Source organism: Haliotis rubra, unplaced genomic scaffold (assembly GCF_003918875.1).
Source record: "Haliotis rubra isolate DU_JTF1 unplaced genomic scaffold, ASM391887v1 Scf350, whole genome shotgun sequence".
NCBI lineage: Eukaryota > Metazoa > Mollusca > Gastropoda > Lepetellida > Haliotidae > Haliotis > Haliotis rubra.
The window spans coordinates 1,090,903-1,105,927 of record NW_025767025.1 but is presented as its reverse complement, the minus strand read 5'-3'; the positions used below and the strand labels follow the sequence as shown (position 1 = coordinate 1,105,927).

At 38.7% G+C, this 15,025-nt stretch overlaps 1 long non-coding RNA gene across 1 annotated transcript; it reads right to left on the bottom strand.

Moving 5' to 3' along the window:
* Nucleotides 1-3,866: 3,866 nt before the first annotated feature.
* Nucleotides 3,867-8,962, bottom strand: LOC124285062. Its single transcript, XR_006900719.1, has 2 exons — nucleotides 8,839-8,962; nucleotides 3,867-3,999 (listed from the first exon to the last, which is right to left on the bottom strand). It is a non-coding gene; the product is annotated as an uncharacterized LOC124285062 (long non-coding RNA).
* Between the last annotated feature and the right edge of the window lie 6,063 nt (nucleotides 8,963-15,025).

Here is a 15,025-nt window from a genome sequence, read left to right as displayed (position 1 = left end):
GAAGTAAATGCAGACACGATATTTCTCAGACAATGTAACTCAAACTCATAAATGTTTCTCTATAAGTGGACAAAGACAAACTAACTGGACTTGATTGAAAGTAGGTAAATTACTTAGAACCTAACTCAAATGTTTCGTAATACGGTCATAACACGAGGCAACCTGTCTGTCATTGTATAAACAACCTTAGGGGCGGTGGGGTAGCCTAGTGGTTAAAGCGTTGGCTCGTCACGCCGAAGACCCGGGTTCGATTCCCAACATGGGTACAATGTGTGAAGCCCATTTCGTGTGTCATCGTCATGATATTTCTGGAATATTGCAAATAGTGGCGTAAAATCTTACTCACTCACACAAACAACCGACTACGACTTTAGTCAATAATAAGGCATGGGAGTTATGGTCACATCACCACTAAACTCGCTCTGTATAACGGCACTCTGGGTTTTTACATTCTGGAATTATGTTTTTGTACCTTTGCATAAATACATTACTGAAGGTAGTGTATTTTGCCTTATGTCAAACAGTTAAATATATTTTGCTCCCTCGCTTTGTCGTAGTAGGCGACTGACGGAATGGGATGACCAGGCTGACTCGATGCCCATGTTGTCAATCACTGGATTTCTCGTTCTATTTAAATATTTGCAGACCGCCGTTATAAAGCTGGAACATCGGGAGAGCGGCGTTAACTGTTATCTGTTTGACTAATTTTACAGATTTTACTGGCGCTTCAGAGGCCTGACACAAGAAATTGTGGGCGAGTTGGGTTTTACGCCACTTTTAGCAATATTCCAGCAATATCACGACGGAGGACACCAGAAATGGGCGTCACACAGTGTACCCATGTGGGGAATCGAACCCGGGTCTTCGGCGTGATGGGCAAATGATTTAACCACTAGGCTACCCCCACCGCCTCTGAGAAATGTCAAGAACGAATTATACAGAGGCGCTTATCTCAACTGTTCCATTTTGGCGATGATATTTGACCCGGGTCCAGATGACACGCTGTGATATACTGACGTCATGTTGAAAGCAGTGTTAAACAAAACTCACTCACTCGAACCACTTAGAATCACCCCAAGACAAACTAATTTCCTACGAATGGAGGTTAGCTCCCTTTGTGAATGAACGTCAGTTTATCGTTTTCAAATGTTGACAAGAATACACCTAGATATGGATAAACCTTTGTCGCCGACAGCCTTTTATTTCTCTATCTTTCCATCAGAAGTCTGCTTCTCCACTGTCTGATATAGGGAGTTGTACGTGCTACCCGTATTTGGCTCACCACCAAAAGCACGGGCTTCTACACCTGTGACGTATGACAATTTGAATTCACATTTAGTTGTCATCCGTCAGCCATCACACATGCATGGCTGACACAACATCTTACTAATGTTGTATAATTCACAGGTAAGCACCCTCTCTATATCCTTTCTCTATTTCATAGTGCTAAATATCTAATTATTATCAGTTAAGTACCTTAAGTTAGTAAACATATTGTTACCGATCGCGCATATAAAGTAAACGTATCTATCGCGTATCACTTACTAGCTTAAGGACTAGCACGTAAGACAGTGTGTGAAAGTATAATTATAATATATTTTATAAACCTTTTATTATCAACACCAACTGTCTATATTTATAACAATAATATGATGCATCACCTGTATGTGACGTCATCATGTAAACAATCAACATTATTCAATGGTTATCATAATTATAACGTATGAATAATTAATATGCCTGATTGATTCACATTCAATTGTAATCCGTCAGCCATCACACATGCATGGCTGACACAACATGTCACTAATGTTATATAATTAACAGTCAATAAACGAGATGTTTTACACCAACGAGGGTCTCCGTCCGTTAATTTGTCTGCTTGGCAAGACTAAGGCCTGAACCCGCGACACCTTATTAAAATATTTTCAATACAAACGGAGAGACAAAGTGTTTTCGTAAAATATTCATTACAAGAATCGATATGCAAATGAAAACAAAATAATTAAGCAAGACTAACATCACGACACACCAATAGGTGTGCTCTTTCTATTTGTTCACCTTTACCATTTAAAAAAGTAGGGGTAGTCAACGAAACTACTGATATTTAATACCTTAAAGAGATAAATAGTGTCAGAGGGACATCTTGACTGAGATTAACATTGGTCGTTAAACATCAGTCAGATGACAATAGATTTTGTTAGATGATTGACCAAAGCACCCTGCAGTAAGTGTCTGTCATGCCATTTACTATGAAAAGTCAAAATCATTAATATCGTGTGAATCCGTCTCCATTCTCAAGACAATCCCGGATTCAACGACGCATACCCCTACTCAAACGTCCAATGTTACCTTAGTTCCTCCCATCCCATTCTGTCTGCAGAGTAGTGCCAGGTTCGTTCATATTGGTCAGTGGTTGTCGACAGTGACGTACGCGCCGTCCAAGAATATTCCGAACATGTTCGACGGGTGACAAGTCTAGTGCTGGCCATCTTTTTAAAGGAGGTTATGTTCTCCAGTTGGAGGTACTCAGTAAGAATTGGAGGCCTCTGTGCTCTCGAGTTGTCATCCTGAAACACAAACGACGTCGGCGAACATAAGACACCAACGAGCCTCCTGCACTTGGTCACGGTAGTACTGCGCAGTGACACGTCTGTGTATAACATGTCATGGTGTTGTGACAGTCAAAGTGATCCCACCCACACCGTCATAGTCGTCTTACAGTCCCTGAACCACATTATTTTCCCTACTGTCTAGCCCTCTCTGCTAATGCCCAAAATAAAGCAAGTCTAGATTTCCTCAGGTTCAGGAATCTCTGGTCTCCCTAGGGCTCCTTTTCAATTTAAATCGGCTTGTTTGTTACTATCAAACTTATATATATTTAGAGACTAAGCATTAGTCTAACACCATCACCGAGCCACCATAAAACGATTACTCTATTTTCATTACTATTTTCTCGTATCTTCATTCTATGTTATTTCCCTCCACTTTGGTTGTGGGTCTTCCCTGATCGCCATTGTGTCTGCCTACAGCCAGGACGGGTGACATGTCTCCCAATACCTTGTCCCCAGTGTCTACATCACCCATGATCCACACACAGCATAGATATGTTCAGTAGAAATATACACTGGGTTAGAATTTGTGTGCATTTTCTAGTTCAGGAACGCCTTTAAATTCAATCTTGTGAGTGTAGGTGAAAACAGGTATATATAAGCATCTATGTCTATGAGAGTATACCTTGGCCCTATTTGCCTCTAGGGCTTTGTGACCCGTGAAGATCCGGGGTAGGATAGGCCTTCAGCAACCCATGCTTGCCACACAAGGCGACTATGCTTGTCGTAAGAGGTGACTAACGGGATCGGGTGGTCAGGCTCGCTGACTTGGCTGACACATGTCATCGGTTCCCCATTGCGCAGATCGATACGCATGCTGTTGATCACTGGATTGTCTGGTGCACACTCGATTATTTACAGACCGCCGCCATATAGCTGGAATATTGCTGAGTGCGGCGTAAAACTAAACCCACTGACTCTAGAGCTTTGTTTCGGGAGCCATCATAAGACCCGTCTGTCTAATTTCTGAACAGGTCAATCGAGTTGAGTAGGAAGGGTTCGAAACGATTGTTGAGCACCTTCCTTCCACTGGTGTTTTAAGACACGAACCAAGGATACAACGCGTTCAGTTGTCTGGTCCCGAAATGCCAGATTTGCTGCATCAGTTTATCACTTTCACACAGTACCATACCCGTGATGACTAACGCTAACACTCAAGCCGGTCGAAAGCGGCTTAGATCCAAATCACTCACTCATGCAAATACAGATTACACCACGTATTTTGAAGTGAACTATATATGAATAACACTCAAGTTCAGCTTTATAAGTTTATTACAATGTTTCACTGTTACATGTTTATAACAGACGCGATACACATCAGCTGGAGAGATTCTCTTTGACTATGGTTCGGTGATCTGTTACGAGACCGGCGACACTTATCTTCTACCTGTGGACAGAAGGAAAATCATAATTAGAAATCTCTGAAGAAAAGTTCATTATACTATTCTGATCATATCATAATTATGTGTTTAAGAATCACTGTCGCTGACACGGATGATCTCTCTTACCAAACTGTGGAAGTATAATGGACCTACGCCATTGTTACTGACATCAAGTTGAACACACTTTAGACGCAGGGCAGATCTACAATCTAATATGTATGAATGTGAAATTGAGATTTGGAGACCAAGTCACTAAAGTTGAAATGTCGTGGACATAGCAATAGAAAACACCAGCGACAAACCCCAACAAGAAACCGTAGGGCAGACTTGTTTTGTAGTTGTTGGTGGTGTAGTTAAACACTGGTCCAGACCCAATTCTTTACAGGCATCTTTGAGATATCTTGAATATTGCTTCACAACAATAATTAGCCAAATTCACTAACTTGTCAGCAATGGTTTGAGGAGTTTGTGAGACCATGGTGTGCAAGTGGGTTTTGTTCCCCATCAGATAGGTCAAGTGTGAAATGAGATAGAATCTACATATCTAAGATGAATCTAAATGAACCACAGATTATGGATCATGGTGTATGGTATTTCTGCACCTGGTGTTCAAGATGGCTGATAATAAACAGAAGTCGTGTGCTATGTAACAAAAGAAAACACAAACGGCTAGGAAATTAAGATAATTTTAATCAGTACAGATTAAAGTGAAAAGTTTAAATCTTGTCCGAAAAAGCCCAAATGTTCAAGTTAGAATCAAACGTTTTCAAGTGTATAACACATACAGTCCACATTTCTGAAAATCCAAAACCACAAAATATCCGAAAGGTCCGAAAAGTATTTTTGAAAGTCCAAAAGGTCCAAAAATGCAAAAAGTCACCAAACATTTTGTATTTATAATTCCATGTAAATTATTATTATATGACACAATGTCCAAATGGCGAAAAGATGTCACTGTAAGCGTCCATCTTGACACAGAACAGTCTCCTCAGGAATCCAAGAGTTTGCAAGATGTCACTTTCAGCGTCCATCTTGACACGGAACACTTTCCTAAAGAATCCAAGAAGTAGCAAGATGTCACTCTAAGCGTCCAATCTTGACACGGAACAGTCTCCTCAAGAATCCAAGAGAGTGCAAGATGTCACTATGAGCGTCCATCTTGACACAGAACAATTTCGTTAAGAATCAAAGATATAGCAATAAATAGCAAGATGTCACTCTAAGCGTCCATCTTGACACGGAACACTCTCCTCAAGAATCCAGACACACGTGACAGGAAGACTCGAACTGGGGACTGGGTCGGGGTGTCGTCATCATCGAGGTTGATATCGACGAAGTGAGGGGCATCACGGAGGACTGGGGTAGAGAGAGGGGCAGGGGAGAGGTGTGGGAGGGACGGGCAGCTCAGACAGGGGCTCAAGGATGGTCATGTATCTCCCAGTAGGACGCTGAGAGGGAGGGGAGAAGGACATGAAGGGAGTGACAGAAGATGGAAGCAAAGAAAGAGGAAGGAAGATAATCGAAATGGATTGATATAGCCATACTCATGAATTTAGACAATTGTTAGTTCATAAAATATTTGGTGACTAGTGTTAAGATTATTGGTAACTGATAACATGAAATACCAGACACACAATTTCAGATTTACAATAACTCTATAAAATTACTAAATCCCTTAGACACCCACTTGGCGAGGAGGGGCCCAGATGTCAAAGTTCAAAGGGAACCTGATCACGAGGTCAAGAGCTGTCGGAAAAACATAAAATGAAAAGTTGTATAAATTACAATACAACAAACTGGATCTGATTGATCAAAAATTCATCAACTGAAGCCTTCATCAAACCATAACAGTTCTTTAGTTGATCACGACAGTGAAATGGGAAGGCCATAATAATTAACCGTTGCATTTCATTAAATTGGGTTTTTCCACCATTATTTGGCAATACGTATGTTTTAGCAAACAAGCATGTGGCATTAGCAGTTCTGTCCACTACAAACGTTTGGAAAGTTATAATTGTCACTTTGGGAGGTTTCGATGCTTAACACCCAATATATTTTTAGTGCATTTTATCAACGTATTAGTTTTGCATTGGCATAATGCATATTTGCATTTTTGGTTGAAAAATTAACTCCAAAAGGTTAATGGTATGTTAATGAACAGATGGTGTCATTGTAAGTTTGCTACAGTGAATATTAAATGTGACACATTATTGGACTGTATTAACAGGTCAAAAACGTTTAAAAGGTTAAATGTTGAGGTATCACTACCCTTTTTTATATCAAACAAATGTACTATTACCTGAATCTGATTAATAGGAGTTTTCCCCATGTTCAAGAAATTTAAATTGTGATAATTCTTCATAAATTATCAATATCATAATAAATCTTTGCACCTCTCAAAAATATATGGAAGGTGATCCCAAATTAGAAAATATTTCGACCAACACTTTCCAAGTTATTTGTGGAACAAACTTTTCCAAATCAAAATTTGTAAACTATGAGAACTTTATTTTCTTAGAATTTATGTTACAGCATAATTTATTCACATGTAGGCTAGGCATATTGGTACACATTTAGTGAAACACCACAAATGTTAAATTGTGTCATTACAATTAATTTACTGGAAATGATAGCAAGACATTTTTCAAAACCCAGGTCCTGGGTTTTTACTAAATTTGTAAAAGTAATAGCATATATTTTTTATTCTAATCAAGTTACCAATAATTATTCATGACAACTATTAACATGATGAGATATCACATTAATATGATTTAAATGCAGGACAAGGTAACTACTGGTTTGTTTGTTGGCTCTTGCTCTTAGATATATTTCTTTTTAAATGATATATTTATTATAAAGATAGTGCTGGATGTGATTACCAGTATCATAACATATAAACCATATTTCAACAAACAGAAAATGTGTGAAAAGAAAGGCTAATGTTTTGTTACAGACTGGTCGGTTCTGGAACATTCTAAATTACATAATTCGCAGTTGTTTTTACATAACTATGATGAACATTGAAATGCATTTTACCCCAGCTTTGATGTAATTCCTTGTAGAAATCATTAACCAGATTGCTTAGGTGATTGCCTTAAGGAATTTATGGAGCATACTCAAAATGTTTTTTAATAAATCTAATGTATTCCAGGTGTACAGGTGTCTATGCCTTTTCACTTTTACAGTGGTGTGTTTTTCTCTGATATGTAAAATGAAATATATCTTAGTGTTATGGTATAGACATAAAACAAAGATTAAACATCAAGGCGGTGAAAGCTTTGAGCTTAGAAGATATTCTTTATTCCTATTTCCCATTAGTTGTTAACAGTAAAACAACTCATGACAGTTCTTTTGTATGAATGATAATATCATTTTATTTGTGTTGTATTTTACTTCAGTTAGATGCTGATTAGACAACTACACACTCTCCATCTAATAATTTAACCAGCCCAGGTTTCCACTTTTTGGAAGATGGATACACTTCTGGAGCTGACTGTCGTGGATCCTCTTAATTTGCTCCACTTCTGTGACATACCTGTACCTAAATACTAGAAGTTCATTAAGTCCAATATTCTCAAAGGTATCATGGATTTTTAGCTAAATTAAGATTCCAAACTAAGCTCCAGTGGCAAAAAGAAATTTGGAAAAAACTTATGTGCTCTCTTTCCCCCACTGCTTAGCAAGGGACTCTTAAATGTATCATGACAGGGACCACTGTCCAGGATATTGGTGGCTGTTGCCGACTTCCGACCAGTGTGACAGAAATGGGCAAATGTTCTTGGTCCATAAACCTGTTCTGGTTACATTCTCAGCAATGGAATCCCGTATACGTCAAACCTATGCTATCCATAATTGATATTATATTAAAATTATAGCATGAAGACAACAGTTTAAGAAGCTAAATAAATCACCACATTGGGTATAAACCTCAAGACAGTCAGGTTCTGGAAACAATTGCTATGGGAGTGAGGTAGAACTACACTTCAAAGTGGAAACGTTATTTTAGTTAGTTTTGGTACAGTAAAGATCGAAGCGACCTCCAACAATCACCAACTAGTGCTAGTCCAGCATATAAGTTTAACTAGACGACTTAGCACTATACCAAGGCTGGAGTTTATTTATATGAACTACAATTAGTGCTTATATTCTACAAACAGGTTATGGATACAACTGTGAGAAACTGATTGTATGGCTGTAGTAGGTTAGCCTATTTTGGATAAGTTCTGTGGATTATCAGAGCTCCAGATAAGATTTAGCTCATGTGGGTATTGTACCCACTGTATTTTTGGGGGAGTGGTTATTATGAATATTGAGTGGGTATTTCATTTTCCGTTACCCACTGCTTTCAAATATGTGCGTATTTCAGTCATTTTACTCACCTAAGTATTATGTCATTGAGTAAGTTTACTAAGCAGGTATGTCCTGCCTTATGTCATACCTAATCAAAACGAACTGAAATATAATGGAAATGATTTCATAAAAAATCACTCATCCTATACTGACAGTACAACACTTGTCCTATACTAACAGTACAACTTGATAGCAATCATGTCTTTTTTATAAATATATTCCGTACGCATTTGTTTTAAACGTTTTGCGTATCTGCTGTGGATAAATCCATTATAACGCTAACTCATGGAGGCGTTGTTGTCCTGTTTTTTTATTCACACACTGAACGGTTTAAAGGCCTCAGTTAACGTGAACAATTGGTCATATTTGATGACAGCAACCGGGAAGATGTTCAAGCGTTCCATGTTCCTACTTCAGGCCGAATTAAGTGAATAAATAAATCATTAACAGAAAGCAAAAGCGCAACAAGAACTCAAGCAGAAATAACGAACTACCTTGGGTGTACGACGTCATGGTAATAGCAGCTGGAGATGAGCGAACTGTGAGGCAAACGGTGAAGAAAACTGGCAGTATGACGGCAATATGTGATAGCGACAAAATGGCGGTATCAATAGTGAAACTGTCGTCATAGCGACGTCATAAATCTCGCGAGATCGTCATAGCCTCGCGTGACGTTAACGCTATAACTGGTTTTCTATCTGCTCAACGCAAGTCAGGATCCCAGCCTTGTTTTCTAAATAAGTTGTAGAATGTCTGCATGCCACACGGGACAAAAGAGTCGACGAAGCATCAAAGTCTAGCTGCAAATAATCACCATTATAAATATTATTATAAACATGTTTGAAACACAATCATTGCTTTACGCTACGCTGATGAGATATGGGAGTTACGATCACATCAGTACTAAGATCGCTGTGTACAACGCCACTCTCGTGGGAATTTGGGATTGGGAGAGTCTCTCAGAGTATTCTCTGTTGATTTAGGATGATTTTCACAAATATCAAGCTTTGATGTTTTTTTGCCATACGTAAGTACTTTTATCCTGCGTAGATAGTACTAGATACGTGTTAGAATCGGGTGTCAATACACTCTATACAATAGACACCCGTGAAGATCCAGGTTAGAATATTGATCTTCAGTAACCCATGTTTGCCGTAGGAGACGACTAACAGGATCGGGTGGTCAGGCTCGCTGACTTGGCTGACACATGTCATCGTATCCCAATTAGGTACATCGATGCTCATGCTGTTGATCACTGGATTGTCTGGTCCAGACTTATGTACAGACAGCCGCCATATAACTGGAGTATTGCTGAGTGTGGGGTTAACCAAACCAGTACCATACCCGTGTCAATTACTGCATCGATTGCGTAGATCGATGCTCATGTTGTCGATCACTGGATTGTCTGGTCAGACTCGATTATTTACAGACCGCCGCCATATAGCTGGAATATTGCTGAGTGCGGCGTAAAACTAAACTCATTCACTCACTATACAATAGACTGGCGGAATCGGATGACCAGGCTCTATGGTAGCGTAGGTGAATGCTCATGAGTCAATTCTCATTATTGACAGACCGCCGTCATATTATAGAGGGAACATTCCTTGATTCAATAAAAATACACAATGTACTACACTGGAGAGATGCGACAAGTTTCATATCGCCTTGTATAAATACCTGACACGATAACATGAGTGTCTGTACATTGTGAGATCGATTTGTATGGTGGTTAGATTGATGGAGTGATAAGGGGAAGATTGTTTCGATAAAGATCCATTCCAGCCCCAGAGCTACTATGTGATCTATTCATAGCAACAAGGCGATTACAAGGACGTCACACTCTCAATTATTTTATGCTTACAATAAGGAAAATCATCTATATCGTAGCTTTAGAGTTTAGAGTGCTTAATTCATCCTATTGAACCTAAAGTACTGTCGGAAATGCTAGAAAAATGCTTTTTAGCCTTGATATCTTTAGAAAGGTGATAAATGTACTTTGTTGTCAATATATCAACTCACCTATAGCGTACCTAATTTTTATTTCAATTGATTTAACATTCCCATGCATTTAAAGGGCAGTTTACAGGAGAGAATTTGGTACCAAAACATCAACTTAAGATTTTTTCTGAGTTCAACAACAGAAATCTGAAATAGTCTTTACATTTATGCTAATAATACAGGTGGTGTAAAAATATGAATTAACAATTTTCTTAAACAAATAAATGTTGAATGTTTGTGTTACTTTACTTATCGTTTCTTTATTGAAGAAATATTAATATAAATGTTAAGGCTTGATAAATAAGTTTCCCGTCATGCATGCACATCTTTATCACAGCGTCCACTAAGGCCAACTATTTGCAGTAGATTGTTGCAAATGTTTATCAGTTTTTTTGTGCTTGAAAAGACAGGTAAACCTTTCATTACTTTAGAAAGGGTTTATTACAGAACTTGTAGATCTGTTGGTATGTCTTACCAACAAGTTTACAATACTGTAAACAAATCAGACAAGACAGGGACCGTTCAAAAGCACAACCGGGACGTAAAACCATCCTTGACAACTTTGACAAGGGAGTACTTAGACACCAGTGACTTCGTGAAATCTTTGGCCAATGTTCACAACTAGATTAAACTGACCGAATTACATCCATATTTTTGCAATGAAATATACTGTTGACATGCAAAACATTTATTAAAACGTTGCACATTTCTACAATCAATGGATAAGATAACACAAGTGACAGGATTCTTTCCAATGTACATCAATTCGTATGTTTATTTCAAAACAAACACGCATACACAAATGATCCATTACATAACCAATACGTAAACAATACGTACACATATTCAACATTTTGAAGAAAACATCTATTGAGATGACCCCTCGTCCGAGCGTGCGTGCTCAGGTGTCAATTTCACCTGTCGATACCGTGCATGCTGATGACGTAACACAGGCAGTTAATGTTTGTATCAAATAACGTCCACCTACCCCTTATTTTTCTAAGTTTTTGGTATTTTCATCAGTAAAAACACATTTTAGGGCATGTCTCAAAATTTATTTCCTCGGTCTACATTAGGTAGATGTTTCTTAAAGTGATATTTGTTATTTAAGTAACTGTAATACCTCTGAATTTTAAATATGTCAAAAAGCATTTTTCTAGCATTTCCGACAGTACTTTAGTTTGCATCATCATTAGCGCCTTGATAAAGCACAGATGTGGCAGTAACTTTTCTTTGCGGAGGGTCACCTTAGAGGTGAGTAGTAGATCGGAGCCGAGTGACGTCACTCATTCATAAACGTTATGTTGTGTATTGTTGAGCCACTGCGATGAGAATAATATATTAAATTTGAATCTTTCGCTTGTTAGATACATTTGAAACAACCAGTTGTAAGATAAATTGTATCTGACAGACACCCGTGTAGTAATCTCTATGCCACAGTAATAACTTATTGTTGCAAATAATTATTTCTGTATTTTCGTTGCTTTGCTTTCACTGTTTTTGTATAAGAGGTTTTTGGGCAGGGTACATCGACTCGTACTTCTCTCAGTGGTAGAACATAATCTCGTGCGCCATTCATTTTACCATACACGAATTTTCAGCTGTGTTCTCTATTTGTTGTCCTTCCATGATATGATTTTAAGCGAATTATTTCATAGCTTTTGTTTTCCTCAAGAGCAGAGCTGTGCTATTGTTTCCACGAATTAAAAGAATTATGTCACGTGAAAAATACGAAGAAGCTAGAGTGAGTTTGGTTTTAAGCCGCTGTTAGCAATATTCCAGCAATATCACGACAGGGAACACCAGAAATGGGCTTCACACATCGTACCCATGTGGGGAATCAAACCCAGGTCTTCAACGTGACGAGCGAACGCTTTAACCACTACCCCACCGCCCCCTATCAGTGAAAAGTAAGGGCCAAGTGAATTGGTTTAACAAGAAACTGGTAAGTAAAAACAAGTACAAACATATAGGGTTGCATGATCCGATGAGCAGCCTTTTTATAAGACGAAAAATGTTAACATTGTCACAAAGTGTGGAACTGGTCTTCTGCTATATTTCTAATATTATGTAAGTTTTAGATTTTGCGTCTGAAAGGCAAAATGATTTAACTTCGTTCAAGTATTGTCAGAGCTCGTCTCCGGGATAAGGATCGCGAAGGATCCTGCCATACAGATGACGGTTAATTAATCAGTTTCCACAATTCAAATTTTACTCCGCACAAGGTCCTCTCAGTGAGTGAGTGAGATTAGTTTTACGCCGCTTTTAGCAATATTCCAACAACATCAGAAATGGAGTCCTCTTAGAGCTCAGGAAAGTAACAAAACCTTATCCTATTCCTTCTTCAAGGTTTTGTTTGGTACAGAGCTACACCTTAGTTATGTAACTGTAGAAAAATTAGGGTTGCTCTATTTCTATTTGTATCACAGTTTAGTCTTGAAACTGGAAGGTATATCAATATTGAAATAAATGAAAGACTGTTGTGTATGTGGCGAAGTATATCTGGAGGACGAGTATCACTTTCTCTTAATATAGCCAGTTACGTGAACAGTTTATTCCCACAAAATATTACTTATAGCCTTCTAAATCTAAGTTTAGCATCCCTATGCCAACCAACGATTGTACCCTAAGCATGCAACATCACTCTGTAGACATGAACTTGAATGTCAACATTTGATCGAATATTCTATTACTATAAAACTTGTGTATGACATGTACCTATTTTGCAGCAGACGCCCTATACACCAAGGGGATATAGAATTGAATTTAACTATCGAGTATACACACTTCATAGGCGGATCCAGGAATTTTGAAAGGGGTGGGGGGTTGTTTCAAAAGGGGTTCGGACACACACACACCCCACCCCACCCCCCCCACCCCACCCCTCTGGATCCGCCACTGTACTTAATCATCCATAATGCGTTTTGGTATCTTTCTTCAGGTGTTCAACCCGTGAAGATCCGGGTTAAAATTCAGCAACCCATGCTTGTTGTAAGAGGCGACTAACGGGATCGGTGGTCAGGCTCGCTGTCTTGGCTGACACGTGCCATTGTATCCCAATTGTGTAGATCGATGTTCATGCTGTTTATCACTGGGTTGTCTGCTCCAGACTTGATTATTTACAGACGGCCGCCATATAGCTGGAATATTGCTGAGTGCAGCCTTAAACAACAAGGAATCCAATCCAACTCTCAGATGTTCAAGTTTGTCTAAAACCTTGGGTCAAGACGTTTGGGTAACCTGAGAACATTCGGGTTGATTTTATTTTAAAAGACTTAAATTCTGTTTAAGGGGACTTCAAATTTGCATTTTATTATGTGCTGCCCCACTTCTGTGACATCTCGCATGCAATATATCATGTCCAAATTACAATATCGTAATATACATAATTGTATATAATTAACTGCAGTTGAATTAATGCATGTGATACAAGCATCTAATCACTAAATTAAAATCTGAGGAAATAAGGAAGCTGAAAAGGTTTCTTATACTTCCGGGGTTTGCTCAAAGGTTAGTTTATTTGTGACATATTTACATATTTATGCATGTTCATGTGTATACACAATGCCATTTAGAAAGTGGTCAAATGGAGTAAACTTTCTCAGTAAAGTACAGATTCTAGTACTTTTGTTAGGTTGAGTCCCATCTTGATTTGAACGCACACTCTGAGTCAGACCATAGCAGCTGACTGCATTAGATTGCTGACTTGGTGTGCTGCCGATTAGGGGCCTGACTCTGAGAGTGTGCCTTTAAATCATGGATGGGACTCAACTAACAAAAGTACTTGAATCAGTACATTGTACTTTCTTAAGAAAGTGTAATCCCAAATATAACACATGGTAAGTTCATGTGCAGAGTATATATGGAGTTCTGCCTCTATTATAACATGGTGACTCCTTACCACACAAGCACCATAATCCATGAACAACAAAAGACAGATATATCAATATATGATTTATTCTTCAGGATTAGTTACAAACCCTGTTTGAGTCCACCCCACCGTGGGTGGCCGCTCATCCCTGCGGTAGACTCAGCATGCTAGTCTGTAGTACCAACGACACATACATTGTACTAACCAAACACATTCCAGGAAGCAAGGCAGTCTACTGGATCATAGACTGGAGCCAGTCTAGATCAGGAAAGCAACTGATGGACAATCAAGAAAAAAAATTCCCACATAGCAAACTTGGCAGACTTGAGCCAGATAAACACTATGTGCTACTCAACTGAACAAGTCAGATCTCGACATTCTGACGTGGAGGTGATATTAATGTTATCCTCCTCCCAGAAGGGAGTTAGATGGGGATAACACTAAACTTTCAGTTACTCTAATAAACGCTATTCTATGAATAAGCTTCCAAACCTCTTGCTTAACGTTTCCACTTACCAAGCTTCAGTAGAATAAACTGGGACCCTTCATTTCTAAACGTTTTCTACTCTTATTCCAGAGAGGAGTAATTTAAACCTGACAAACACAGTGCTCAGTAGACACAGTGCTTATTATGTTGTATGTGACTACAAACCAGGTGCCGACTGAAGGCTGGCTCCTATTGGAGACTGGGTGCTTATTACAGGCAATATGATGAGCATGACTTGACAGCTGGGATATGAGCCTAAAATGATGCTGATTATCATGTTTACTATTAAAAACATCAAATAAGGGGAACCCTTTCCAAATTATTA